Genomic DNA, 27,087 nt, shown 5'->3' on the forward strand with positions numbered 1-27,087 from the left:
TTACTACTAATAGACCTAATTTCATGCGGCAAATTAGCATAGCTCCAATGGAAGTGCAAATGTAATCACACTCAAACATTCACATTAAGAAGAAAAAGGAAGATGAAGCTTTTTCTTTTTCTTTTGTTAAAAAATGATTTTATGTGTGTCCTTCAACTGGCTACTGGGACTATGATAATTAAAACATTTTAAAACAGCACAGGCCCCCCAGTCTCTAATCTGAAGCTCAGGTCAGCTGTCTGTAGATTCTAATTTGTCCTCCATTTGTATTCATGACAAGAAAATACTGAATATTTAACAGCAAACCAGCAGGAGGGGGTACTGTGGGCTTAGAGGTTAAATAATTTGATTTCTGTGCAGATTACATGTAACATCCAACATCTAATCTCACACCTGATTTGGCAATACAATTACAATAAAAATAATGTAGGGACACTATAACTGTAAAGTGGAGAAATAAGAACTTTTTTCCAATGGCTTGAGAAGAAATAATTTTATTTAAAGTGTTACATTTGTTTACTATATTTCTGAGACCCAACTTTTCAATAATAAAGGTGAAAATGACTTTAACAAGCAAGACAGTTGAGGAGAAACGTATGTAATTTCTATCTTCTTTCATGGGTATTGTAAGTCCCATCTATTTAGTGAAACTTGCCAACAAAATATATGGAGGATATGGAGGGGACTTTAAGAAGACTTCTAGTGTATTCTCCTGCCTTTAGGCAGAACTACACTGAAACAGAAGCTTTGTTTTGATCTAAGATAAACTTCCATCTGTTGAAAAATCCAAGAGCTGCTCTAGGAGAACTGCTGCTTCTTAATGTTAGAAAAGAGAAGAATAACTAAATGGAAAACTGGAAGTTAAAAAAACTCAATTTCTTTATATCACGGATTTGAGTATAAATGTTACATAAAAAATTGAGTTAAAGAATAATATTTGCTGGATTAAGATTTATGTTACATAGGTAAAACATAAAAGATTAGTAGGCTTACTAATCATATGAAAATATGCAGACATGCAAATACACTTTGAATTTATAGTTTTCAATCTTTTGTTTTGATTTATTTTTTGGCTGAGATCCTCGGCAACTATACTGATCTATTTGTTTTTTCTTTACTGAGTGATTGCTCTGTCTTTATAAATGTGAATTTTATCACACTAACTTATTAATTCACTATTGAAAAAGAATTTATTAATTTCAATAAAACTAAGGACAAAAATAGACAAGCATATTCAAACAATAAGAAATATAACACTAAAGGATTTTATTAAGTCAACTTTCTGTATCGGTAAGGTTCAATGTCACATTTTAAAAATGAACTCTCTACTCTCTGACTTTTTTTAGAATTCCTTGGGGAGTCATCATTTTTAATTACTACATTAATTGCCCTGTGCTAGGTGCTGGGCATACCAAAGTCAGCACACACACATGGTCTCTTGTAGCTCACATTCTAGTGGAGCAATCATCATCATCATCATCATCATCATCATCATCATCATCATCATTTAAATTTAAAAAGCAGAGGAATAATTATAAAATGGAAAGGAATATAGAAAGGAAAAACAGCACACCACTGATACTTTCAAGAAGCTTCCAATATTTGTTTGTATAGATACACATTTAAAATAATCTCAATTAGTTTTTAAATTACTTTTACTTGATTCTTATCTTTAGTTTGTGACAAAGAAGTTCTGTGGACTGCTTTACTCTGACTCTTTTAGGGACTGGCAACTTTTTTTTTTTTTTTTCAACATTTATTTATTTTTGGGACAGAGAGAGACAGAGTATGAATGGGGAAGGGGCAGAGAGAGAGGGAGACACAGAATCGGAAACAGGCTCCAGGCTCTGAGCCATCAGCCCAGAGCCTGACGCGGGGCTCGAACTCACGGACCGCGAGATCGTGACCTGGCTGAAGTCGGACGCCCAACCGACTGCGCCACCCAGGCGCCCCAGGGACTGGCAACTTTAATGCAGTTGATACAATTAAGAAAAACAAACAAACTCCAGTGCAGTTACCAACCTAAATTCCAAACTCCTAGAACTTTTCCAATCATGTGACTTAGTTTGTTCTCTTGTGTGTTTTGTATAAATAACCATTTATAACTCAATTCCCCAAAGTGTGAGATAGGAGGACTGAACTAGAAAATCATTAAATTCAGTTATATAATAATGAAATAATGAAAATCATTTATTCAAGGAGCAAGTTTTTAATGAAATTATGGTTTGTCTTTAGTATTTAGGTATGTGAACAGAGCAGTACAGAGTGACCTGGATGCATAGAAGAGGATCACTGATTCTAGCTTGATGGGGATTAGGGAGTGAATTAGGGAGGGAACCAATAAGAGGGTTTATCTGATACCCAGCATGACTCAGATATATGTTAAACAAAAAGCAATCTATGATGATCAAGGGAATTGTGAAAACTTTCTCTGGGACTGAGTCAGAGGGCCACATAAATGATGCTGCTTTCTGGCAGTCCACAAACCAGCCTATAAGAATAAAGTTCAAATACCTTCTTCAAATAGCAAGGTGGTTTTTTGTTTCTGCAGGCCATTTCTAAAAGCTCAGAGCTGTCTTTCTAAATTTTGTTTGAAAACCTTAATTCTGTTCAATTAGATTTAAATTAGCAGTTTCAAGGGTCTTTGGTCTCTCCAGAGATTCACAGAGTTCCTATGTAAATATACGTGTGATGATTTGCTCTGGATTATGTAGGTTACAACACCCCTGTATAGGCACTTCAAAATAATTAATTAAATAAACTATGTTTAAAGGCATAATGGTAAGGCTCTGTAATCAGCCACAAATATAACTGAGGGAGTTTAGAAAAGTGCATAAAAATTGTTATTTTACAGTGGAAGTAGAATTAAGGTGGTATTCTTCTAAAAAGAAAAAAAAAACTAAAATAAAAAACCAATATATTTGCATTTATATTTTTCTGATAGTCACCTTTCAAGGTAAAATAGTTCATAGACAAATTCATGTAAAATGCATAAATTCAATCTAGCTTTAGTACACTGCAGTTACTCCCAAATGTAAGTTACTGATAAGCAGTCCATGATGTTTATAATTTGCCTAAATTCTATCTAAGAGACTGTAATATAAAAATTTAGAAAACCCAATTTTCTCATTTAGGACTTTCAAGTCCAATGTATACATTTTTTTTCTCTAAGTATCTCCATAGACATTTCAATATATAAAAAGAAGTTGTATAAAATATGTTTTTGACTTTAAATCTATTAAATTCTATATTAATTAAATGACCAGGCTAATTAAAGGCTAAATGTATAAATCTAGAGAAAGAATAAAACACTTTTGAAATTTATAATTGGTTAACCTCTCAACTCTAGGGCTTTTTATTTTTTGAAAGAAATCCATGGGGTGCCTGGTTGGCTCAGTCGATTGAGCGTCTGGCTTCGGCTCAGGTCATGATCTCACGGTTTGTGAGTTCAAGCCCTGCATCGGGCTCTGTGCTGACAGCTCAGAGCCTGGAGCCTTCTCCGAATTCTGTGTCTACCTCTCTCTCTGCCCCTCCCCCGCTCACACACTGTCTCTCTCTCTCTCTCTCTCTCAAAAATAAAGACTAAAAAATTTTTAAAAATTTATAAAAAAAGAAACCCAGAATAATTTATATTAATTTATTATCTACCTCTATTCTTCCAAAATAGTTGGTTACAAAACTTCTAAAAACAGTAGTTCCCCACCCCTTATCTGCAGGGGATGTGTTCTAAGGTCTCCAGTAGATGCCTGAAACTATAGATAGTGCCAAATCCTATATATACTATGTTTTTCCCTACATGCACATATATATGATAAAGTTAATTTATAAATCAGGCACAGTAAGAAATTAGCAATAACAACTAATAATAAAAAAGAACAATTATAACAATACACTGTAATAAAAGTTACGTGAATGGACCCTCTCCCTGTCTCTTTCAAAGCGTCTTGTTATACTGTACTCACCCCTCTTCTTGTGATAATGCAAGATGATCAATGACGAAATAAAGTGAGGTGAATGACGTAGGCATTGTGATGTCATGTTAGGGTATGCTAGGTCAGAAGGAGGTTCATCTACTTTTGGACCATGGTTGACCATGAGTAAATGAAACCACAGACAAGGGAGGACTAAAGTAACACAGATTTCTTTTTCTCTTTCTTTCTTTACCTTTCTTTCTTTCTTTCTTTCTTTCTTTCTTTCTTTCTTTCTTTCTTTCTTTCTTTCTTTCTTTCGATTTCTTTAAATTATAGCAAGATTTTACTACATCCAGATTTACTAACAGATGGAGAACTTTAACTCTTAGGGCAAAAAAAAAAATCTCATTTCCTCTTGGTATGATTTTAATCCTTTCTTCCCCTTGTGTTTTTGCATACTATGGGAATTCTGCCTGGTTCTAGAGGTGAACACTGAGCAAATACATGTGAAAGATGAACTTGAAGCTGTTAAACAGTTATCCTTGACTTTTGCTAAGGAAAACATTCTGTTGAATAAAAACATTGAAAGCTTGAAAACAAGATCTATAATTTTTAAAATGAAGAGAAAATGAGGGGTAATCAGAATTTTTAGACTATATTTGATACCCATTGGCTCAGAAATCTGTTAGTAATAAGGCCAATGTTAAGGGTGTGATGGATCAGTTAAATAAGTCATTTTACAGTTACTGGCAGTATCACAAACATGACTGCCCTAACAAGTCTGTGTTGTTTATCACAAAGTATTACAGGTAAAAGGCTCATTAGTTCAGTGTAGAGACATCATTAGTGGGAAAATATGATCGTTAGATATTAGAAGTGACTATTCTGAGTAAGGTAGTGTACAAGCACTGAGATTACAAAGAAGTATGAAACATATGGTTTCTGCATTCAAGGTGCTATAACTCAGTTGAGGAGATGAGGCTTAAAATAATGAGATTGATTTTAAAAAACAATCCAGAAAACATAAGTGCTTTCCCTCAAACATCACTTACTCAAATGATGTAGACATTGCTTTAACATTTGGATTTTCATAGCCTACCAAGCAATCTTTTGAATAACCTAAATGTCAAATACTCAATCCTTGGATGCTGGATTATACTTCCACCAATATTGTTAGATATCCAAAGTCATATCTGGTGAACAAAGTGGGGTATCAAGCTCGGTTAAACTGTTTTTAGTAAGACAAAGACAAAAAAAAATCGGGTGATGCTATAAGGTCACAAGGCTCAGTCCATTGTATGTCTTGAAAACTGCCTTCTTTGAAAGGGACAATAATTTGGATGCATTAAGGCTAATTTCATTTGTAAAAAAATACAATAGGCCATCTCGTATTATTAGCTACAAAATGAATAATTTTAGAGCAATGGTTCAAAAAAGCCAATCTATAGTTTGGTATTGGTTCATTAAATAACAACTGGGCTTGTCCTGACTCTTCTGACCTGTGGTGAGGCCTGGGAATGCATATAGTGTATTTATTTATTTATTTTAATTAATTAGTTATTAATATTTTTTTGAGAGACAGTGTGTGCATATGCACAAGCAGGGGAGGGATGGAGAGAGAGAGAGAGAGAGAGAGAGAGAGAGAGAGAGAGAGAGAGAGAGAGAGAGAGAGAGAATCTCAAGCAGGCTCCATGCCCAACATGGAACCTGACACAGGGCTCAATCTCACAACCCTGAGATAATAATCTGAGCTGAAATTAAGAGTTGGATGCTCACCTGCTGATACCGTATGTTTTCACTCTTATGTGGATCCTGAGAAACTTAACAGAAGACCATGGGGGAGGGGGAGGGGGGGAAAAAGTTAGAGAGGGAGGGAGCCAAACCATAAGAGACTCTTAAAAACTGAGAATAAACTGAGAGTTGATGGGGGGTGGGAGGGATGGGAGGGTGGGTGATGGGTATTGAGGAGGGTACCTGTTGGGATGAGCACTGGGTGTTATATGGAAACCAATTTGACAATAAATTTCATATTAAAAAATGATTTAAAAAGCTCTCAAAGATTCTGACAGCTGTGCCCAGAATGATCTCATTAATCCAATGGATTTATAAAATCTATTGTAATTAGTAGATTCCAAAGATACCTATTCAAAAATATATCCACAATGGTAAAATGCCATCTGAGGCTGATACCTCCATGAATTTGTTTTCTTTTTGTTAATAAGTTTCTTCTACTTAATTTTTCCTTTTTATCTTTAGTCAGGAACCTTCTATGTATTAAATAATGAAAATAAAGCATTCTCCATTTTTAACCCCTTTCCCTACATATGTTTCTTGCAGAAAACACCCGATGAATAAGCTATTACTGTGGACTTCAATTATGAAAATTGAAAAGAAAGGAATTTCTAGGAAAAAACAAACCAGATTTCTGATTCACAATAATTTCTATTAACTAGCGCTTTTCTTTTTGTCTATTTCAGAAATTTACCCAGGTTTTGACCCAGAATTGTGCTTTTGTACGATGTTTAAGACAGTCTCAATTTCATTATATCTGAAAGTTTAGTTTTTTTAGTTTTAATAAATTAGGCTCTTACTCTCTTGCCATCTCTACAAAAGAAATTACTACTGTTAGGGCGTGTGGGTGTAGCTCAGTCGGTTAAGTGTCCGACTTCAGTTGAGGTCATGATCTGACAGTTTGTGGGTTCAAGCTCCTCATTGGGCTCTGTGCTGACAGCTTGGACCCTAGGGCCTGCTTCAGATTCTGTGTCTCCCTCTCTCTCCCCATTGGTACTCTGTCTCTCTCAAAATTATAAACATTAAAAAAAAAATTTAAAAAATAAATTATTGTTGCTTTTTAAAAATATTCATAGATGTGGACAGAATTGGGTAATAATGTAAAATGACTGACATTCTGGAGAAAATGCTAATATATTTTAACTTGACAAAGTGCAGTGATAAAATGCTATGTAATACAAATTCACATTCGTTAGTTGGCAAGAGCTTATAATTATACTATTTACATTTACTTTATCTCTTATTTTGAAGAATTATCAAACAGATGTAATATCAATCAATACAAATTTTAAGAATACAGATTTATAAAAATGAGATTTATCAAGAAAAAGAGGAAATCAAGAAAATAATAACTTTGAAAGATGTACATATTCTTCATTCAAAACTCTACTCAAATGTCATCTTATTATAGACCTTTTTTGAAGATACTATATAAAAAACAACATCCCTCCCCCAACCTATCTTTCACCGTGTTCTACTGTTCTCCCTATCACTTACCACCTCTTCATATATTCTGTATTTACTAATGTTCATTATTCTGTCATTTCCCACTAGGATGTGCTCCACGTTTTATTTTCTCCTGGAGGCCAGGACTAGAACAGTGCCTGGCATACAGGAGGTGGTTCAAAAAATACTTGTTGAATAAATGGATGACTAACAATTGTGATAAATACTTTGAAAAGACAGCATGCTTTGCAAAAAATAAAGTATCACAAGGAGCCCTGATTAAACTGTGAAGTTAGGATATAGTTGCTCTGAGGATACAACATTTAAAGTATTGGTATATATTGGCCAGGCAAAGGGAAGTTATTAGAACTTTCTAGCTTACCAGGTATAGAGAATACCTCAGGTGAGGGCCCTAAAGAAGGAAAGATTTCTCCCCATCCTTTTTTCGTTTGAAAGGGAAGAAAGCCAACTGATGCTGAGATAAGTTAGCAAATATTCCCTGTTCCTACCCCCAGCATGATTTCTGGACGTTCTGCCTATGTAGGCGTTTCATACAAATGGAATCATACAATACACAATCTTTTGTGTCTAGCTTCTTTAACCTAGCATGTTTTTCAGTCTCATTCATGTTGTAACATGTATCAGTACTGCATTCCTTTTTACTGCTGAATAGTATTCCATTAGATGGCTATACCACATCTTGTTTATCCATTTACTATCTGATGGATATCTGAATTGCTTCTACTTTCGGGCAATTGTGAATAAAGTTGCTATGAATATTTGTGTACAACTCTTTGTATATATGCTTTACATTCCTTCTGGGTTAACCACCTCTATGAGTGGAAGTGCTGAGACATATAGTAAATTTATGTTTAACTTTTTTTTTTTAATTTTTTTTTCAACGTTTATTTATTTTTGGGACAGAGAGAGACAGAGCATGAACGGGGGAGGGGCAGAGAGAGAGGGAGACACAGAATCGGCAACAGGCTCCAGGCTCTGAGCCATCAGCCCAGAGCCTGACGTGGGGCTCGAACTCACGGACCGCGAGATCGTGACCTGGCTGAAGTCGGACGCTTAACCGACTGCGCCACCCAGGCGCCCCTATGTTTAACTTTTTAAAAAATGTTCAAACTGTTTTCCAAAGTGTGCCATTTTGCATTTTCACAAGCAATGTTTTACATTCTCTCCAGTTTTTCTATGTTATCAACAATACTTGTTATTATGTCTTATTTATAATAGTCATCTTAGTGGGTGCAAAGTGGTATGTCATTGTAGTTTGAATTTGCATTGATCCTACAAAATAAAGTACTAAATAATTTCTCTTTATATGAAAAAATAAAAATGGGGATAACTACTTGGATGAGCTTTCTTTTACTAAGGATTAAATGAACTGACTGCCACAACCGCATTATGTGTATATGTAAACACATTCTTTTTTTTTTCTTTTTGGTCTGTTTTTTCAGTCCAACTGGTTTTCAGGCAGTTCTATCTTCAGATGAACAACATCAATTTTGATGCTTGCTGTGCCCAAGCCATTGATTATATGTGAGACCTACTTTGAATGCTTTACCACTCCTGGGGAATATAAATTGACTTTGAAGAACTAACAGCAAATCAGAAAGTTTTTCCACACTTCAGTTCATATCAATAAAAGTGAAGGAAACCAAGGAACATTATACATATTCTAGTGAAGAAATTCTAAATAAAGTCTATATTTGGAAAACAAATTGCCATTCAAGCTATAGATGTAGTGTTTTCTTGACAAAGACACGAACCAGTTAAAACCTGTGACCACAGTGGGTTTTGTGTTTATATTAATGAGTTAGTACTACTTTGAGGAAAATAGCCTATTTTCTGTGTGATTTATATATCTGTATCTAAAGGGTAGGTCCGGGCGCCTGGGTGGCTCAGTCAGTTAAGCGTCTGACTTTGGCTCAGGTCATGATCTTGCGGTCTGTGAGTTCAAGCCCTGCGTCGGGCTCTGTGCTGACAGCTCAGAGCCTGGAGCCTGCTTTGGATTCTGTGTGTCTCTCTCTCTCTGCCCCTCCCCTGCTCATGCTCTGTCTCTCTCGCTCTCAAAAATAAATATATTTTTTTTAATTAAAAAAAATAAAAGGGTAGGTCTAAACATTCATAAAAGTTAAAAAAAAAGACTGGGCAATTTGATGGTTATTAAAATATTGAAAAACATTACTTATCAGCACTGAATAGATCTAACCTTAGGGTAATATTTTCACTGTTCTATTAATTAAACAAACAAAAACAACAGACAAAAACTGAAGAACCCTCCACTACAGGAGAGTCAGTTATTGAACCTTGTTCAGAAGCAACTATTGTCCATTACAAAGAATTCTGTTTTGGAGTTAACTAAACATTATTTTTTCAATTATAAAATGAGATTAAGGGTATCTGGGTGGCTCAGTCGGTTAAGCACCTGACTCTTGATTTCGGCTCAGGCCATAATCTCATGGTTTGTGAGTTCGAGCCCTTCATTGGACTCTGTGCTGACAGCATGGAGACTGCTTGGGATTCTCTCTCTCTCTCGCCCTGCACCCCTCTCTCCAAATAAATAAACATTACAAAAAATAATAAAATGGAATTAATACTTCCTACCTTGCAGAATTGAGAAGGGTGAGTTAAATAATATACACTTGTGAAAGTTCACTGAAAATCATAAAACACCATGTAAATAAAAAAGCTATTACTATTATTATTATTCCCTCTCTGGCCTAAACTGTCCCCTTTTTCACCATGGTTGCTTTATAGCACTAGAAATACAAATTCTACAAAATTGTACAGGGAACCTCTTTATGAACAAGTAGAAGAACTTCCCACATATGTAGTACTAGAGGAAGTACTTGTATGGGGAAAGCACTAAGCTCTAACACCTGGATTGCTTCCTATGCCTGAACCATAGATCTCTGAAAATATATGCTGCTACTAGTCTAAGCATTTAATAACACAGAAATGCAAAAATTAGGTCATACTGTACCTATTAAATTGGAATATTATACAACCAAGCTCTTAATAACAGGAAAAAAATAACTATGTATATTATATAGCCAGTGAAAAATGCAGAATACAAAATTATACGTATCTGGAGATCAAAAAAAGTGAGATGGATTTGTGGAGTGGGAGGCGGAGTAAGGTGTGTTTATATTTTATTTTTATTCTGTAAAAAAGTAGAGGCCTAGAGAATTTGGCCTTCCCTCATCTTTTATAATACATAGTTAGTAAATTAAACTAACATTGTACATACTGTATTATCTCAACATTGTAAAACAAACATTAGGAGGATACACTAAAATGTGACCAGAAGTTCTCTCTCTGGGTGGTAGGATTATGTGTATTTACTTCCTTCTTTACACTTTTTATACGTTATTCACATTTTCTACAAAATAGGTTCATATTATTTTTATAAAAAATGTAATTATATTTAAAAGAATCCCTCTAGGCAAAACAAAATGCAATATACAAAGTCTTGAGAAACAAATTTTAAAAATACATTCTAAGCAGTGTATCAATTCTCCAATAAAAAAATAAATACTTAGATTAAAATCTGGCAATTTAAATCTTGTTATCTTTATGCTTCCCATCTCTAAAAAAGATATATGAATGTAAACTAGTGTGAAGGGAAGCAATGGAGAGGACAAAATCACTTTCAAAAGAGGTACCATCACAGGATAGCACAGTAGATCATATACTATAGTGATTAGATTGTGGGCTCTGGCATTAGAACTGTACTCAAATACTGGCTCTACCAACAAAATAGCTGTGTGACTTACATTATCACTGTTGTTATCATAAAATTGGAATGTCATTTCTACTTTAAACAACCTGGCTAGGAAGAAAACACCATCTTTTTTTAACTTTTCTTTCTTTTCAAAAGTCTGTTTGTTCTAAATGTGCATCTTCATTTCTGAGATCAGTACATACGCAAATATGCACTGGGTTGCAAAGTATAATATATTTCTTAATGTATGTGTGTGTGTATATACATATATAATATATATAATATATATATATTACATACATATTTTTATATATATAAAAGCTAGACACATGATGGTCTAAAGAGAAGTTGAAAGGATGCAGAGGGGAGATATTTTTCCAACAAGAGGCTATTTCAAGATTTTTTAGAAAGAGACTTGTTCTTTTCAATCCTCAAAGTAGATGCTGGTCAGTAGCATTTCTGCCTCAGTGTTCTCAAAAAGATAATTAATAAAGCAATTTCACCCTGGAATTATAAAACAACCTGGATTTAAAAATCCGCTTGATTGAAAAAATCATCTATGAATATGGTGGGTAGAAACTAAATATGATAAAAATTAGTTGGGATACCTAGAATGTCACTGTCACACAAAATTTTTCTTTTCACTGATCTGTATTTTGATGCTTACTTAATGGTGGTTTGCAGAGTATATTTCTTATTCTTTGTTTACATAAACAGGCATTTTGTCTTTTCACATCAACAACCCTAATGTGGGATTTTCCTGAAAATGTTTAGTGTGTTTTGGCTCTGAAGACTAATAAGCATATTATTACTATGGTGCTTTATTCTGTCTTGGTCAGCAGCACTACAGCAAGACTTGGTCCAAATCACAAGCAGTGACAGTTGGACAGGACTCAACAATATGACTGACCTTTACTCTCATTCCAACATTTTCTTTTCTTTTCTTTTTAATTTGTTTTTTCAATGTTTATTTATTTTTGAGAGAGAGATAAAGACAGAGCATGCGCAGGGGAGGGGCAGGAGAGAGGGAGACACAGAAACTGAAGCAGGCTCCAGGCTCTGAGCTGTCAGCACAGAGCCCGACGTGGGGCTTGAACCCACGAACTGTAAGATCATATCCTGAGCTAAAGACAGATGCTCAACCAACTGAGCCACCCAGGTGCCCCTCATTCCAACAATTTCTATCATTCCCAATGTCTCTTAGCAGTCTCTTCAGTATCGGAAAGTCTGTTACCCAAATATGGAGCACACTGCCGACCTGCCTTCACTGGCAACACCCTGAGACTAGTTCTGTTTTAAGCAAAAGGTACACAAAGGGTCTTTTGACTCACAAAGCAAAAGACTTGGTAATACACTGCCTCTTCAGGCTAGCAGGAGCATTTCATATGTTTCCCTCAGAGGTACAGTCTTGTTCCATGGCCTCATATCTTTATTTTTTTAATTTATTAAAATAATTTTTTTAATGTTTATTTTTGAAGTAAAGAGAGACAGAATGTGAGTGGGGGAGGGGCAGAGAGAAAGGGAGACACAGAATCTGAAATGGGCTCCAGGTTCTGAGCTGCCAGTGCAGAGCCCGATGTGGGGCTCGAACCCACAAACCACAAGATCCAAGTCAGTCGGTCACCCAACTGAATGAGCCACCCAGGCACCCCATGGCCTCATATCTTTTAAGCTTGGGTTCTAGTGTGACATTGTCCATATCCTTTGCCTTAACTTCTGCTTTGTTTTCCAGTCTAGAATTACGATCATTATTACATCAGTTTCTTGAACGTCAGGTCTCCTCAAGTACAATCTAAATTTTAGTTCTACCTCAATCCCACTTGCTCTGTGCAATGCCTATTATTCAGTTTGACAGGGAATAATTCTTTTTTCTTGACATCAGAGATGTGCTCAATTGAGTCCTGCTGATCATCCTGGATTAGTAATTGTTTATAATAAGGTGTAAATGTCCAGAATTGAGATTATAATTTTAGATAAACTCAGCTTTTTCTATTCTAAAACCATGGTTAGTTATCTAATCAAACTAAATTTGCACAAATAATCAGGCCCTACATAAACTATTTTAACATTTTCCATTCTATTTCTTAATTTTACACCAACTAAGTTTAAACAGCTGTAATTTAGAAAATATTTTCATCATTTGTTATATTAATCCTCTAATTTCCCCTATCAATTCATAACATAAAATAAAGAATACCACATGATACTAGCAAAATAAAATATATATATATACACACACACACACACACACACACACACACACACACACACACACACTTTCAAGATTGGCCAATTACGGTAAAAATAGTCACATAAATATATTTCTTTTTTTTAAATGTTTTATTTATTTTTGAGAGAGAGATAGAGATAGAGACAGAGCATGAGCAGGGGAGTGGCAGAGACAGGGAGACACAGAATCCGAAGGAGGCTCTAGGTTCTGAGCTGTCAGCACAGAGCCCAACATGGGGCCTGAACTTGCAAACTGTGAGAACATGACCTGAGCTGAAATCCAATGCTTAACTGACTGACCCACCCGGGCACCCCACATAAATATATTTCTAATAGCATAAAGAAACAAGGCTGACTCATTGAAAACTTTTTAGTATTACAATTCTTCTTGGATGTCCATTCTGAACCTCTACAAGCAAGATTAAAGTTTGTTAGTCTGCCAGTAAGCCTAAAAGTATGTTTTGGGATAAAATATTTTTGGGATAAAATATTGTATTTAGAAATTAGGTCTGACTTCATTATTTATGGTATGTATTGAATAACATATAATCCATAATTTAATATCCTTAAAATATTTATCTCTGAGTATGTAATAGGCATACATCTTATGGCCAGAGGCAGATTATATAAGGTGTGCTGTAGGAGATAAACATTTACACACTCTAATTGGATTTTGGTCACATTTCTTTTATAGAGATAGTAATTTGCTATAGTGAACATATTCTGACATCATTAAAGTTATTAATAAGACTTGAGCCTTACTAACGTTAATGATTATGATCTGCAAAAATTATTTGAATTTCATCTGTTTTCTGTTAACAGGTAATTACTATTTCCAGATACTTATACTATGATCAAGGCAGAATGTTTTACTCATGCTAAGCCATCATCATCATATATAAATAGAACTTGATTCATGTACTTGCTAATTTGTCTTCCTGATGTGAACACTGGCCTGTGTTTGATCTTTAGCAAATAGATGTATCTCCTTATTTCTGTTAAAAATTAAATGTAAGATAACTTGACAGGTAGATAATGTTGCCAGCTTATACAACTCAACATCAGTTTTCTCCTCGATAAATAAGCATAGATCTTTTAAACATAGTGTAAAAGCAGGCTTTAGCTATAACTGTTCTATTGATCTTTGTCACACTGTTTCATTTCTCTGAGAAGATGGTGAAGTGTAGTGTAAGACTTTGCATGGTATTAACTGATTCATTTTCAGCTTCTGATTCCATACACAGAAATCATATATGCACCATAGGAATCACTTTTGCAGCACAGTGTCCTTTAAAGTCACTCTTGTAGTACTACTTCTAAAATTAGAAGATGTAGGTGTGGGGCTTCGAAAGACTGATTTTGAAGTGTAAATATCATAAAATCAGAATTCTTGGCTTTTTTTTCATACTAATACCTACAAAACACACTTTTTAGATCTACTGGATGTAGGTCTTCTTGGCTCCATAAATAGACAAATATCTTTTGTGTAGATGGCATGTCACTACCATGATCAAGAACTGGCCTTAAGAAGAAGTTGAACTTGTTGAATAATAAGTGTCAGAATGAATAGGTGGATAAAATCACTTATTTTTTTGTGGTATCACTCTGCCATTGTGGGGTCCCCAAAGGTGACACAGCATGGAGCTGAACTGATGGCAGGGGACTTTCATGTGGGGGAAAAGGAGAACAGTGAGTGAGTGCTCAGCTTCTCCATCTGTGTGGGATGCTGCTGGAGAAACTTGTTTCATTTCAGCAGCACCCAGAGTACTGAGGCAGGAACTCTATGACTAGGGGGAAGGATGGGAGGAAATCCGGACAGAAGAAAATCAAGGGGCCACAAGAGACAGCAAGAAGTGTAGAGCTGGTGTATTCATGCAAGGTAAGAGAAAATCCCACATATATCAGGACCAAGAAACAGTATTTTCCACCTGAAGGTACATAGTTAAGATTTCAGCAGGTATCTACTACTTCAATGCAAAAGCAGTAGCACAAAACTATAAGGGACATGAAAAACCAATGAAACATCTTATCACCAGAAGATACCAATAATCCTCCAATAACTGAATTCAAAGGCATGAAATTTTGTGATCTAGCTGATCAATTCAAAATAGCTGTTCTGAGGAATTCAACAAGCTACAAGAAAACGGAAAGACAATTCAATGAATACAGGAAAATAAGAAATTTATGAAAGAGACAGAAATCACAAAAAAGAACCAAACAAACTCTGGAGTTGAGGAAATCAATGAACGACATGAAAAAGAAAATGCAATAGAGAGCATCTATATCAGAATAGAATGGTAGACAGAAGGAGTGAGAGGTTAGGAACTTTGAAATAACTTAAATAGAAGAACAAAAAAGTAAAAATAAAGAGAGTGAAGAAAGTCCACATGATCAATCAGACCTCATCAAACATACAAATATTAGAAGAGTGGGATTTCAGAAGAAGAAGAGCTGGAGACAGAAAGTTTATTTAAAGAGACAATAGCTGAGAACTTCCCAAACCTGGGGAGAGACTTAGACATTCATGTTCATGAAGCTAATAGATCAGCCTATTATCTCAAAGACACATTGCAATGAAACTGTCAAAAACCAAAGAAAGAGAGAATCCTAAAAGCAACCAGAAAAGAAAACATTGTAACCTACAAAGGAACACCCATCAGGCTATCAGTGGATTTCTCAGCAGAAACCCTATAGGCTAGGAGAGAGTAGAATGATGTATTCAAAGTCTTAAAAGAAAAAAATGGCCAGCCAAGAATACTCTATACATCAAGTTGTACTTCAGCTATGAAGGAGAAATAAAGACTTGCCTAGACAAACAAAAGCTGAGAGAGTTCATCACCATTAGCCTTGCCTTGAAAGAAATGCTAAAAACTTCTTCAAGCTGAAAAAAAGATGTTAGTGGCATGAAACATATGAAAGTATACAGCACACTGTTAAAGGTAAATACACAGATTTAGGAAACTATAATTTTGAGAAAGGATAGTGTATCAACCACTTAACTACAGTATAAACATTAAAGGAAGAGAGCATTAAAAATAACTAGCTACTATATTTTTTTGACAAATACACAATATGAAAAGTGATAAACTGGGACATCAAAAATATAAATTAGGGAAGTAACAGGGTGACATAAAAAATACAAAAGGGAATATTAAAAGGGTTGAGCTTTTGTATGTGATCAAAGTTAAGTTGCTATCATCTTAAAATGGACTATTTTATCTATAAGATGTTTTATGTAAGCCTCGTGGTAACCACAAAGCAAAAAGCTACGGTAGATTCACAAAAGATAAAGAAAGGAGCAACAGAGCAAACCACCATGGAAAATCACAGAGGAAAAAGAAACAATGTAACTATAAAACAGCCAGAAAGCAACTAATACAATGGCATTAGTAAGTCCTTACATAGCAATCTAGATATCTCTTCCTTTTCAAAAGTTGAAGTTTGTATTATGCCACTTCACTTTTACAAAAGACCTATGTTAGTACCTATTTTCAGTAACCATAAGAAATCCTAAGAGGATTTTCACTTTTACGAAAAAAGGCAGAAAGCAAAAATAGCACTCTATGTTTGTTTTACAGTGAGCTACTGTAGAGGCAGCACATACCCCAAGCAGCAAGAACGGCACTGCCAAGATCCTGCCCCAGGAACTCTACTCAGCATTTAAGCATCAAGCAGCCACAGCTTTGAGCTATGTCTGTGAGCATCTGTGCTTTATCTCAATTGATTCTGTGTATCTCTTAGCAAGATGTCCTAAAGTATCAGAAAAGAGGTCTGGGAATACTCCAAAAATGTCCCATATATATTAGGTAACTGATTTGCTTGACACCATTTTGGCTTATGAAAGATTTCATAGGAATGCTCTGCTTTCAGATAGCAGGGGAAATCTGTAATTACTCTAAATGCAAATGTACTGAACTCACCAATCAAAAACCACAGAGTGTCTGGACAGATTAAAAAAAAAAAAGAAAAGATCCAACTATATAGTATCTACAAGAGACTCACTTCAGATTCAAGGACATATACAGGCTCAAAGTGAAGGGGCAGAAAATGATACTCCATGCAAGTGAAAACCAAAAGAAAGCAGGAGTAGCTACACTTATATCAGAAAAAAAAACAGACTTTAAGCCAAAAATAGTATTAACAAAAAAAGGCCATTATATAAAGAGGTCAATTCATCAAGAAGATATAATAATCATAAATATATGACATATATATATGGTCTTGGCAATAATTTTGGATAGGACATCCAAAGTATAAACAAAAGCTAAAATCAGTTAGTGGACTGTATCAAATTCAAAAGTTTCTGTCCAGAATAAATAATCAACAAAATGAAAAGGCAACCTACAGAATGAGAGAAAATATTTGCAGACCATATACTGGATAAGTGGTTAATACCTAAAACATATAAATAAAGAACTCTTACAACTCAATAAGAGAAAAACAATCTGATTTAAAAATGGGCAGAGGAACTCAACAGACATTTTTTTCCAAAGAAGACATCCAAATGGTCAACAGGCTCAACATCACTGATTATTAGGGAAATGCATATCAAAACCACTATGAGTTTTCACTTCATACCTGTTAGTATGGCTATCATCGAAAAGATGAGATAATAAATGTTGATGAAGCTATAGAGAAAAGGGAACCCTTGTGTACTGTTGGTCAGAATGTAAATTGGTACAACCACTATGGAAAACAGTATATAAAAGTGGCTCAAAAACTTAAAAATAGAACTACCATATAATCCAGCAATTCTACTTCTGGGCATTTATCTGAAAAAAAAAATAACTAAACTAATTCAAAAAGATATCTGCACCCCCTTGTTCACTGCAGCATTATTTCCAATAACCAAGATATGGGAAACAACAAAATACGCATCGGCAGATGAATAGCTAAAGATGGGCGTGCGAGCGTGCGCACACACACACACACACACGCACACACAGGAATATTAATGGAATGTTCGGGAATATTAATGGAATGTTATTCAGCCACGAGAAAGAAGGAAATCTTTCTATTACCAGAAAGTCTGTGATTCAAAATATTTAGGGTATAGAAGTATATGCTTCCTTTCATACCTATGAATAATGTGTATTGCTTACTTTATACCAGATTCCCCTAACACCATTTACTATTTCACATGTCTCTACTGTCAAACAGCCACAATATCTAACAAAATGTTTATATTGTTTATATCTCTAGCAAGTGGGAGGACAGCTAGCTTTCATTTTTTTTCATTAATATTTCCTTTAGTGAAGGGTCTACTAGTGACAATTTCACTCAGTTTTTGCCTATGTCTTTACTGCACCTTCACTCTTTTTTTTTTATAAAAACAAAAATATCTATTTAGTTAATGAGTTGTTTTTCTTAAAGTATAGCTGACACACAATGTTACATTAACTTCAGGTATACAACCTAGTGATTCAACTTTGCACCTTCATTCTCGAAGGATATTTTCCTAGGTTTAGAAGTGTAAGTTGGCAGATTTTTCTTTCAAAAATTTGAGAGGTGTCATTCTACCAGGTATTGGTCTTTCTTAAATGTTTCTGTTTAGAAATCAGCTCTGGTCTAGTATTTGCTACTCTGAATATAATTTATTTTCTCAGCTGTTTTAAGATGCTTTTGTCTTTCATTTTTATAACTTTATTTTTACTTTATTTATTTGTATTTTTTTGAGACAGAGAGAGTGAGCACATGCACGTGTGCGAGCAGGGGAGGGGCAGAGAGAGGAGAGAGAGAATCTTAAGCAGGCTCCATGCTCAGGACGCCTGACACAAGGCTTGCTCCCACGACCCTGAGATCATGACCTGAGCGAAAATCAAAGAGTTGGACACTTAACTGACTGATCAATCCAGGAGCCCCGGTTTTTATAACTTTTTTTGTGTGTTTTTTTTAAATTTAATTTTTTATGTTTTTAAATTTACATCCAAATTAGTTAGCATACAGTGCAACAATGATTCCAGAAGTAGATTCCTTAGTGCCCTTTACCCATTTAGCCCATCCCCCCCTCCCACAACCCCTCCAGTAACCCTCAGTTTGTTCTCCATATTTATGAGTCCCTTCTGTTTTGTCCCCCTCCCTGTTTTTATATAATTTTTGTTTCCCTTCCCTTATGTTCATCTGTTTTGTCTCTTGAAGTCCTCATATGAGTGAAGTTATATGATTTTTGTCTTTCTCTGACTAATTTCACTTAGCATAATACCCTCCAGTTCCATCTACGTTGTTGCAAATGGCAAGATTTCATTCTTTTTGATTGCCGAGTAATACTCCATTGTGTGTGTGTGTGTGTGTGTGTGTGTGTGTGTGTGTGTGTGTGTGTGTATACACACCACATCTTCTTTATCCATTCATCCTTCATCCATCGATGGATATTTGGGCTCTTTCCATACTTTGGCTGTTGTTGATAGTGCTGCTATATAACTTTTAATGTAACGTGCCTAGGTGAGGTTCTACTGTATGTATCTGGTTTGGAGTTTGTAGCATTTCATTAGTTTGTAGCTTGGAGTCTTTTGATAGTTTTGGAAACTTCGCAGCCATTTCCTGTCACATACTACTTATCCTAAATCTCTTTCTTTTTCTGGGACTGCAACTATAGTCACTGTGAATCTTTTCATCCTATTCCTTATGTCTTTTACCTGTATTTTACATCCTGTTGTTTTTCACTGCTTCATTCAAGATGTTTTCTTCTAATCTTTCAGTTCTCTAATTCTTTTTTTTTTTTAATTTTTTTTTCAACGTTTTTATTTATTTTTGGGACAGAGAGAGACAGAGCATGAACGGGGGAGGGGCAGAGAGAGAGGGAGACACAGAATCGGAAACAGGCTCCAGGCTCTGAGCCATCAGCCCAGAGCCTGACGCGGGGCTCGAACTCACGGACCACGAGATCGTGACCTGGCTGAAGTCGGACGCTTAACTGACTGCGCCACCCAGGCGCCCCTCTAATTCTTTTTTCTGCTCTGCAGAGCTGGAACTTAAGCCTTAAGTTCTTCATTTCAGTTAATGTACTTTTCAGTTCAATTTACTCTTTAAATTCTTTAAGAGTTTCCAATTACGACCAGAAATGATGAGTATTGTCTTTTATTTTCATGAACAAATTAAGCAGAGTAATGTTAAGATATGCATCTAACAACTTCATTATCTTGATCCTTTGTGAATCTGTTCCTGCTGACTGTTGTTTCTCTTGTCCTCTTGTTTCTCATGTTTCTTTATCTTGTCTTATTTTCTCATATGTCATATAGAAAGAGCTGTAAAGATAATTTGGGGGCTTAGGATAATGTTATCTCCTTCCAGAAAGGATTTATATCTGCTTTGGTAATTGGCTAGAGGCACTAGCAATCTTGAAATCATTTTAATTCAATCAGGAATTGAGATGACTCAAACCTGGGCTTCAGTCCCTAGGGGTGCCTATTTCTGGTTCACCCTCACTTTTAGGGAGTAATCTGTTAAGATCCCAACCTAATGCCTACTGGTTTTATCAGAATCTTCCTTTCCTTGACTGGTCCCAAATTCTAGGTTTTATCCTAATAGCTCCATGAGTCTCTCAAAAGCTCTGCCCAGATTCTTAACCTTTCAGTGACTTTTTTAAGAACTGGCAGACAGATAATACTACTGGAATCATTTCTAGGGGAAAACTGGCTCCAAATGTTGAACTCACCATTTCTTCTTGGAACTGAGACCCATTCTTCTCCATTGCCTGAGTAACTCTCTGATGCCTTCAAAAATATATCTTAATATTTTGACCAGCTTTTCTATCTGTTCTCAGAGGTAGGTGAGTTAAAATAAGCTAATCCCACCACAATATCTTCATCCCATAAGTTTTGATATGTGATCTTTATATTTTCAACTGATTTCCTTTTCTACTGATATGTGATTTCCCTTTTTACCTCATCACTGAGTGCTAAAGCATTTTTTAAACCAATAAAATAGCAACAACATTTTGTAAAGTCTATAAAATAGTTCCATATCTATTATATCACAACTATATTCTTAGATGGTAGATGACTTATTATCATCCTTATTTACTAACAGATGGGGAAACTGGGCTTAAAGGGACCTCTTATGGTCACACAGAGGGTGAGAAAACCCTAACCTCTATATAATTTAATTGTATTTTATTATTTGTTTTCATGTTTACTTTCTGTCTTCACCCTCTAGAATATAAGTTCTTTCAGTACAGGGGCCTTGATTTCCTCTTTTACTGGTCTATTCATATGGCTTAGAACAGTACCCAGCATGTGCTGGATGGTCAGTTAATGTATTGAACTGATAAAAGTTACAAAAAGAATGAAGGATAATAGGGTGAGCATTAATTATACTTTTTGTGTTACAATTCTGAGGAATAAAATTTTACATTTATACAGTACTATGTAGTTTACAGTAATTTTTAAATACTACAAGCCATTCCTATTTATAATAATTCTAGGTAGATTTTATAATCTTCCTCACTTTAGACTCACAGTGAAGTTAAGGGACTTATTCAGTCACAGAGCCAGTAAATAGCAGAGCTGGCACTCTGAATCTCATTCTCTTACTTCAGCTAGAATAGGCTAGGGCTATTTCTACTAGGTACCATTGACTCCTTATATTGCAATGACTTCCCTTGGTTATTCACAGGATTGTACACCTGTGGGCATTCAAAATGTATGTCAGCTTCCTAATGTTTAATTTATAATGGAGAGATCTGATTGAAAAGAAAGCTATAGCCTTTAGCTGGTCTTGAAATTTGTGTGTGTAGAGCAAAGAAAATATTTAAATTAGTGAGGAAATACATGATGGTTGTCACTGGAGGCCTAACAATGGTTAAGTAGAGATCAGAGTATTTGCATTCCATGTACATGAACACCTTACTGAAAATAAGTAAAATGTGATCTAAACTGGCCTCTAAGTCCATACAGAGCACAGCTGAATGCATATGAAGCAAAAACATTATTAGTGAGCTATTAGAAAAATAAGGAGGAATCGTTTCCTTTGTTAAAAAGTTAGTTAAAAATGAATTAGCACACATTTACTGGAAGCATCAAAACTGAGGAATAAATAGCTGATGTTATGTAATATGACAGATTATACAAAAGAAAGGTTAAAAATGTTTAAAATCAAGATCTTGTAGACACAGAATCAAGAGGACTATAAAGGAGAAATCACTGCTGAGGGAAATAGGACAGATGGCGAGGCTAAATAACTGGGTATTTGTTCTTGAGTGATTTTGACTAAATAAAGAACTTGAGGAGAAAATATGGAATAAAGCAATGCATTCAGATTCATTTTCTTTTTAAAGAAAACAGCTTTCTAACATTAGAGCTAATGTATTAAAAGACTATACAGATATTTTTACAAAGCACTACATTATGAAAGATGTAGAAATGTTAAATCTGATACATGGGAATACAAATTTCCTTAAAGAGGAGATTTTAAATCTTGGAATGGAACTATCTAATAAAGTAAGATAAGGGGAGGGGGTTTCAAATGTTTAAATCTAAGAAGGAAATAATACTGCATATTATAGCAGGTAGCCAATTAGGATGAAGGCTAGAAAGGACAATCCCTATTTCCATCTAACCTATTTACATCAACATGTGGACCTAATAAACAATGACTCCTAAGTGATACTTCTGCACCTGCATTTTACCCTCCTAACTTCACTCTGACATTCTTATAAAGGATCTCTAGAAGGGATAAGGGATCCCTCAGAGTTCCCAACACTCCTCTTCTCTGGTCTTAGGCAAGGAACCACAGTGGAAAGAAAGAAGGGATTGTAAACACTTCTCTCCCTGAGTGTGGTAAGACTTGGTGTTAAGGGTGCTTTATGCTAGGGACCTAAAAGCACTGGGACAGCCAGTACCTCTGAGAAAGGGACCTGAGAAATTAGATGCCTAGGTCTGTCTCTGGTCCAGACTTTGAAGGCGGCTGTGAACTTGTTGACAAGTGCGTGTGTTACATAGACCAGTCATTCACTAGGGAGGAAAGCATCAAGATTATTAGGAAAAGGACATGGACACCTCCACAAAATGTGCTTCTGTCTAGAGTATCTCACCTGATGGATGTCCCAGAAACCTCTGTGATGAAACCTAATATGAGTACAGATCTATCTGAGGACACAAAGAAATACAGTAAGGAAGTGCTTAAGGGTGAGATTGAGAGAGGAGGGCAAAGGATAGAGGAAGAAGGAATTAAATAGTATTATATTTGATTATAAGGGCTGTGATTTATGTTTAAAGAAGGGGAATGTGCACTGGAATCATACTGCCTGGGTCTGTGTACTGGCTTTACCATTTACGAGCCATAGAGCAAATGATGAAGCCTTCGTTTCCTATCCTTCCTATAGTACAGGGATAGTAACAGCACAAACCTCACAGAGTTCATGATGATTAAGAAAGTTAAAATATGGAAAGTATTTAGAACATTGCCTGGCATTCCTTCTTCCTTTCACTTACTTGCATTTTTTTATCCCCAGCTTTGCTAAAGGACTGACTGCAACAAAAAAGATGAAATTAGGGCTATTTTACTTCTTATCAATCACATGTGGCAAAAGGTTTGATGAATTTCAACTAAATAAGACTTGAGGATTGCTCTAAATCTTCACTTGACTACCTCATATTGTGTTCATATTATTATCACTGTCCACCATTTCCATAAATAATTGAGACTGGGTTGCCCAACTTTTTTGAAAAAAAAAATATTTGAAGTAGAAAACTAACAGATGGGTAGAGCTATTTTGAATAAACACAAGGGGAAAAAGAATTCAAAAGCTGCTAATATGGCACAAATAAATTTGTATTAGAAATCATAATACAACAGAAGGCTATTATGCTTATAGATGGATTTAGAACATAATTAAATCCCTTAAATAAATACTATATTAAATATAAAAATAAAATACAGAAGACCTGAGCAATTTTGTTAAAGCATTCAATAATACCAAAAAATCAAAAGGAACAAAGCTGAAATGACTTTTAATTACATACAGTCAGAACATTTTCAGAACACATACAAAGAAAAAGAGGAGGTAAAGTCAAGCATTTATTATATCGAAGAAAGAATACGGAAGAAAACAGAACTGAAAGATTTCATACTATTCATTTTTCTTAAAACACAATCTAGAATTAGGAAAAAAAGCACTTATTTTTAAAGAAGGACACTATAAACCTAAACCTTAAATATTCAGTTGAGTTTTGCTAAATAATGTAACCTTTATATAATTCAACTCAAATGAAAAGTTAGAGGGTAAATGGTTCAAGAAAGAGGATTCATACCAATGTACTAGTGATGTCTGATAAGTGGAAACTCAACACACCTGTGCAAGGACCATGAAGAGCTCTCTGGGCTCTCACCGTTTAAAGGGTAGAAGGCAAAGTAGTTACCCTGGACCAGGGCTGGTGAGTAGCCTGACTTTATCTAGACTACAACATTTGCAAACATAAATAAAAAATACCCAAAGGAAAGGACTGCATAATAGTCAGAATGTATTTGCAAGGCAAAGATCTTGCTACACTAATACAATAGCTTTTTTGAGATAACAGAAAATGGGTAAAAGGAACTGGGCAGATAACATTTATCTACATTTTAACAATACTTGCAACCCTGTGCTGTATATCAGCATGCTGAGAAATTAAGAGATGAACTATACAGATGATGTGATAGAATGAATTACTAGTGGCTTATAAATTGGAAATACAGGATTATTACTCTTTTCAGAGGTAGAAATATATACACATACACATACAGATATACTTCAGGTTTCAGTCTGTAGCTAGACTAATTACATGAAATAAAATAAATGCAGCTTATACATTAATCATTTTCAGGAAGGGTTAGTTTGATAGCATTCAAGTATCTAGACAACATATAAGAAAATAATTTTGGAAGCAAACAACAACAAAGAACGAAACACACCTTTTATCTTTTGAAATCAGTGTCATATAGGCTCTGTTACCAACAGAAGTTTTCTCCAACATTTGTGGTTCTAATTTTCCTATGACTTTTGGGTGCTTATAAAATTCAGTGAGCTTAGGTAAAGACTTGATAAATCCACTAGCAAATACTGATAGTATTTTGAAATTCCTTTCTTTTTGAACTACTGTAATTCTTCAGAGAAATAGCCTAATGGATGAGGTCTTAGAAAAGACACAGAACAGGGCACCTGATGGCTCAGTCAGTTAAACGTCAGACTCTTGATTTCGCCTCAGGTCATGATCTGATGGTTCATGAGATGGAGCCTTGCATCGGACTCTGTGCTGGGAGTGTGGAGCCTGCTTGGGATTCTCCCTCTCCCTTTCTCTCTGCCCTTCCCCTGTTCTCTCTCTCAAAATAAATAAATAAACTTTAATAAAAAAAGAACTCTATTAAAAAAAAAAGAAAGGAGACATAACAAGTTTGGTTGACACTTTCAAAGAGGTTATTTAAAATCAACTGCAAACTCAAGATAAGTTATTTAAGCATGGATTTCAAAGAAGGAAGGGTAAACTGGCCATTTGTTCATTCATTCCATAACTAAGAAACTGAGTATTTATTATGTGCTTCGTGGATACTAAATCTGCTACAATCCTAGAGTTGATACTCTTGTTAGGATGCTAATTAAAATAGCTATAATTAGAGGGATGTGCTTTTCAAACAGTTCTCAGGTACTGAAATGAAAAATGTTACTTATATCGCAGACTAAGTGCAAGGTCAGTTTGACTTCCTGAATGTCTAAAGAATATTTTTAAAAGAATTGCAATATAATGTTAAAGTATCTAAAGTTACTTAAGAAATCCTTAATAAAATATCTTTGAAAATACGTTTAGAAGTGATAATAATGAAAGGGACTACTGTAATCAATTGTCACTGTGTAAATGAGGGGTTCTGAAGTATTTAAAGGTTTGTTTTACTGGGGCAAGCATTACATTATAAAGTATAATATAAAAAGCATTATAAAATATTATATATTTTTCATAATAATGAATCACCTAACAATTTCAGTATCTGTGGTTACCGCATCAGAGCCATCCTTTTTCAACCGATGATGACTCCAATTAAGATTTGAATTAATGGGATTAGACTAATAACTACAACTTATATTCACATGGTTAGTAATAAGTACCACACTTGTAATTTACAGTACCACAGTGTTTTATAAGGGCTATTATGTTATTAATTAGTTACATTGATCAGAATACCACATAACATAGCAGTACTAAAATACTGTAATTTGCTTAGGCTACTTTCCATCTAGTATTATATCTATTTGTTCTATGGGTGACCATAAGCATCACTGAAAGCAGATAGATTGTTTCCGTTAACAATGTCAAAATGTGCACTTCAGAAAGTCAAAAGAAGAGAATTCTACTGAGGATTCTTGCTATGGGAATTCACCTGTTTTCTCACTATGCCATGAAATCAGGGCAAAAGCATGAAGTCAGGACTTAGAGGGGTCAAATAAGGTAAGAACACTATCCATTTGTATGTATAAATTAGTCCACATTTAGTTCGAATCTACTTATTTGTAGGGTTCTGCCATCTAAATCTAGTTTCTGTTGTTGGTGTTTCTTTGCTTTGGGACCCTGACTCTAATGGAATATTGTTTTTAAGCACCCTAAACTATCGTACTTCAACATTTTAGGTTTGACTGGGTCTCAGCCTCAATTGGAAATTAGGAGTGCAACTTTCTTTTCCTTGTTGTCACAGTAAAAGATATATACCAGGATAAAAATTACAATTTTCAGATTTAGACAACAGCACTCAAAGCGAATATTTTGGAATACATTATCAGGTTTCAATTCTTGAAAGCTCAAAGAGGAAATAGTTACTCTGCTAATTAGCCAGTAAAGTGACATGACTGCAGTCCAAGTGGATCATCTACTTAACTCACTAAGAAAGATTTGCCTGGATCTTGCTTTAAGCTCTGTATTTACAACCATATATCTAAAGCCTCTGTGAAGGAAAAATGTAAAATATTCACTCAAATAAGTCATAGTAAACGAAAGGGGAAATAAAAATTTGTTA

The 27,087-nt window shown here is 35.0% G+C and overlaps 1 protein-coding gene across 1 annotated transcript in view; it reads right to left on the reverse strand.

Moving 5' to 3' along the window:
* Positions 1–27,087, reverse strand: part of RSRC1 (arginine and serine rich coiled-coil 1) — a 417,872-nt gene that overhangs the window by 47,167 nt on the left and 343,618 nt on the right. The gene's annotated exons all lie outside the window — the stretch shown is intronic.

This window comes from Felis catus, chromosome C2, assembly GCF_018350175.1.
Source record: "Felis catus isolate Fca126 chromosome C2, F.catus_Fca126_mat1.0, whole genome shotgun sequence".
NCBI classification, from domain to species: Eukaryota; Metazoa; Chordata; class Mammalia; order Carnivora; family Felidae; genus Felis; species Felis catus.